This window comes from Telopea speciosissima, chromosome 10 (genome assembly GCF_018873765.1).
Source record: "Telopea speciosissima isolate NSW1024214 ecotype Mountain lineage chromosome 10, Tspe_v1, whole genome shotgun sequence".
NCBI lineage: Eukaryota > Viridiplantae > Streptophyta > Magnoliopsida > Proteales > Proteaceae > Telopea > Telopea speciosissima.
The window spans coordinates 51,143,252-51,148,205 of NC_057925.1; positions in this window are offsets into that span (position 1 = coordinate 51,143,252).

Genomic DNA, 4,954 nt, shown 5'->3' on the forward strand with positions numbered 1-4,954 from the left:
CGAACAACAAAGGATGTTGTTGGTATTGTTACGATAGAACAATAACGTAAAAAATGAGAAAGAGAGGAAAATTTGGTTCTGATACCAAATTGGTGGAGGGCCGGTTAGAGAAGGGAATGATATCTCAGAGTTCAGAGTTACAGGGGAGAGGGAATCACATAATCATTAAAAAAAAAAAGATTTAACAACATAATAAAATAAAGACATAAAGATTAAACTACTTCCTGCCCCTATTGGACCTAAAACCCGAGTTGGGCCTGTTCTGTCTGGGTTTGGGTTTCCAGACTTGGTCATGTTGGTCCAACCAGTCGAATGCATAGTTGTCAAGGCACTTAGGCGAACCAAGGCGGTCAAGGGGGGCAAAAATTAAGGTGACACCAGCAAGGCACCAAGGCGTCGCCTAGGCGACCAATGCACCAGTCCAGGCAAAGCCGCCTGGACGTCTTGACAACTATGGTCGAGTGATACTGCATCAATGGAACTCTTAAATTATTTATTAATTTTTTATAATTTTCTGTTGTGAATTATTTCATTGATATTTTCTTTCGCTGGAATAAACCAGAAGATAAATGTTATGATTTGGTTGTCTTAACTCTTAACTGTGAAGTTTATTTTTATTTTTAAGAAAAGAAAGGGGAAAAGATTGTTAGGGTTTAGGGTTTAAGCACAAGGTTGCTTAAAGCATTACACCCTGGGTATCTAATTTGGAATACCCAGACTGCTGCCTCCAGCTAGTATATATAGGGAAAGTAGGGTTTAGGTCAGATGGACTAATTACTGGATTGCCCCTCACAGTCTGGGCATTAACACAAGTAGGATTATATTAGAACATATGAAGGGATATTACATAAATACCCTTACAATCTCTTCATATGTTCTACATATATCCATTACACATGTATATGAACCATTGTTCAATCAGTAATTGAATCAATATAAATTGAATATCAATAATCCAATAAATCAAATAAGAAATAAGTAAACTTCAAGAAATAAAATTAGGGTTTTAGATCAAAACTAAACCCAACAATAAATCCGAAGTTCCACATGCAAGTGGCTAAACCAAAAGAAATAATCAAAAGAAAAAGTCCTTGCAATCCATATGACTTTACTAATCAAGTAAGTCATCCTCATCGACATCCAGATTCAACCGTTCTCCTCCATCTTCGTCATTCTCTGTAATTTGTCAAATATGAATTTCATAAGATATTATGAATTCAATCATTTGCACAATAGTATCTAGTTCAACAATAAGAACTTAGTACATTTCATATATGACTGAAGGTAAATCAAAAAATAATAAGCATCATCATCAAGTTTCTTTACAAGAACTCGATCCTATATAGTCTCTATCATAAGGACCATACCATGTTTCCATTTGGAATACTGTGTTCGTCATATCAGTCATAGATTTATGTTGTATCATCAAATTTGGAATGGTACATCATACTATGAAAGACATGTCATCAAATTTGAAATGACATAAAGACAAGCACAGTATCATTGAAACATATCAGACATTTTCCATATTCCTTTGTGGAATATCAAAGTAAGGAGACTTCACATGAAAATTTGCTACACCATCAAGTTTGGAATGGTTTCACAAACCCCCATACTTAGTAACCTAACTAAGTTATCTGAAACATGTAAACTGTCCCGAATCCTTACCAAGGCTAGATGAGATTCGAATAATTCAAAATAATACTGGGTTAGGTTAAGACCTGACTGAATGGTCTTTAACCCCATCTCCCCTGTAGTTTTGAATGTTCGATCTTTGTTCAATCCCTTTGTAAGGGCATCTGCCGTATTATCCTTCGATCTCACATCAATCAAAGTAATAATCCCTTGTTCTATTCTATAATTCAGCATAGCCTGTTTTAGCCTGATGTGTCTCCTCTTACCATTAAAGAGTGAGTTATTCACAATCGTCTTTGTTGCTTGATTATCATAGAATATAGATATAGAGTTTAACTTAAAACTCCTCAATGGAATATCCATGATCAGATCCTTTATCCACTCTGCTTCATCTCTCGCAGAAGCTAGAGCATAAAGTTTCGATTCCATAGATGACAGAGCAATACTAGTCTGTCTCTTGGATTTCCATGCTACATCTGCTCCTCCTAGTGTAAATACATAACCACTGGTGGATCTGTTGTCTCCCAAAGCTAAGCACCAAGATGCATCAGAATATCCTTCCAAAGTTGGAGGATGTCCAGTATAACATAAAGCATAACCTTGAGTACCCTTAAGGTATCTCATCAGCCTCGATAGGGCATCCCAATGCTCTTTTCCAGGATTACTAGTGAAACGACTCAGCATGCCTACCGTAAAGATTATGTCTGGCCTAGTGCAACTCATTACATACATGAGACTACTAATCAGTTTAGAATAATCTAACTGATTCACAGTGTCACCTGTGTTAGGTTTCAACCGTTTGTTATAGTCATAGGGTGTCTTAATCGGTCTACAATCACTGTATCCCCAACTAGAAAGTAGCTTCTCAATGTAATGAGTCTGACTAAGGGTGATCCCTTGCTCACTGAAGCTTACTCTCATCCCAAGAATGGTGTCTACCATACCAAGATATTTCATGTCGAATTCTTTGGACAAGGTTTCTTTAATGTCACTCACTACAGAGAGATCAGAACCTAGAATCAACAAGTCGTCTACATACAAGCAAATAATCGCGACCTTGTTTGACTCAGACAAAAAATAAAGGCACTTATCCGAGTTGCTGGTTTGAAAACCAAGGCTCTTTACTGTCTTGTCAAACTTCTCATGCCATAATTTAAGTGTTTGTTTAAGACCATAGAGAGATTTGTTTAATTTACAAACTCTTTTTTCAGAAACTTCCATGACAAACCCTTCAGGTTGGTTCATGTAGATTTCTTCTGTTAGGTCTCCATTAAGAAAAGTAATTTTTACATCCATTTGATGCACAACATAGTGCTCAATAGATGCTATGGCAAGAAGAATCCTTATTGTTACCAAATGGCAGACCGGGGAGTAGATGTCAAAATAATCTATCCCTCTCACCTGTTTATAGCCCTTAACTACTAATTGTGCTTTATACCTGGCTATAGATCAATCCGGATTAAGTTTCTTCTTCAATACCCACTTACACCCTATTGTCTTGGCCCCTCTAGGCAGATCAACAAGGTGTCAGGTCTCATTCTGCATTAAAGAGTTCATTTCCTCATCAATGGCTTCTTTCCATAACAGTGAGTCCTTAGATCTCATCGCTTCCTTATAGGTGGATGGATCAGCCTCTAAATGGTAGGTCACAAAATCCTCACCAAAATTCTTGGGTACTCAATCTCTAGTAGATACTCTTCTAGATTCTGATTCAAGGAGCATTGTGGGAGTAGTGTCGTAAACAATTGGTTCGATTCCAAAGGTGATTCTCAGAACCACTTATCGACAGTGCAAGGTCAGCCTTTATCTCTAAGGAATTTATCCTCAAAGATATAGCATCCCTAGATTCTATCACCACATTGGTTGATAGATCCAAAAACAGGTCTGCAACACTGTCTTTTGTACAACCTAGATATACACAAGTGTTTGTTCTAGTTCCCACCTTAGGTCTCCTAGGGTCTTGTATCCTAATATAAGCTATACAGCCCCAAACCTTAAGAGTGTCATATCTACAAGGATGATTATGCCATAGTTCATAAGGTGTAGAAGTCAGTTTTGAATGTAGTAGTCTATTTAGAATGTGATTTGCAGTCAACACTGCTTCTCCCCAATAGCAAGAGGGCATGTCAGCTGTCAATAACATGGAGTTTAACATCTCTGTTAACGTCCTGTTCTTTCTTTCAGCTATGACATTTGATTGAGGTGAGTAAGGAGCAGTAGTTTCAAGGATTATGCCTGCAGAGGCACATAATTCCTTGAACTCTGTCAATTTGTATTCTCCTCCCCTATCACTTCTAAATCTTTTAATTTTCAAGTTCAACTGATTTTCTACCCTATTCTTGAAAATTTTAAAATTTTCAAATGCTTCATCTTTAGATTTTAACAGGTATAAATGACAATATCTAGAAAAATCGTTTATAAATGTTATCAAATACTTCCGACCTCCTCTAGTTGTGTAGCTTTTAAAGTCACAAATGTTAGAATGTATAAGTTCAAGAAGTTGAGTGCTCTTAGAAATCGGTCTGAACGGTTTTCTAGTTATTTTGGTTTGAGCACACACTTCACATCTGTTAAACCTAATTGAAGTGTCTAATGGTAAATTATGAGTTTTAGTAAGTTTGAGCATTTTTCTATAGTTCACATGTCCTAACCTACAATGTAGTATTTTGGGATCAAGTGAATTATGGTTAACCTAGTTTATTGTCTCATTAGCTAAACTCAACCAAAACATATCATTCAAATTATAAATAAGCACATCCAAAATAAAAAGAGTTAACAGACAATGTTACTCTACCACTACTAAAAGTAATAGACATGCTAGCATCAAACAAAATTCCAATGGAAATTAAATTCTTTTCAAAACCAGGAAAGATTTTAATATTTTTCAAAGTTAATATTTTACCGATGATAGAACCAGGTTATTGTCCCTTGTTGAGCCACTTCCACGACGTCTCCATTTGCTGATGATCTCGCTACTTGAACAACATCAGTGAACAGGTCCTTGCTATTGCAAACATGACAAGTCGTTCCAGAGTCTAACCACCAATCTGAAGATATACTGGCCAACCCCTTACCCTTGCCAACCATGGCAAAAAAGTTAGTAGGCTCAGTCTTGTCCACCAACATGTGAACTTCCTTCTGTAGTGTGTCAGTGTTCCCTTTCTTAGGACCCCTACACTTAGATGCATAGTGATCCCACTTTCCACAGTTGTGACACTTGCCCCTCTTTTTAAAATTAGCCTTTTTGGCCTCCAACTATTGGGGTTCTTTCTTAGGTGGCTTGGACTGCCTAGGATATTTCTTGGGTTGTGAAACCAAA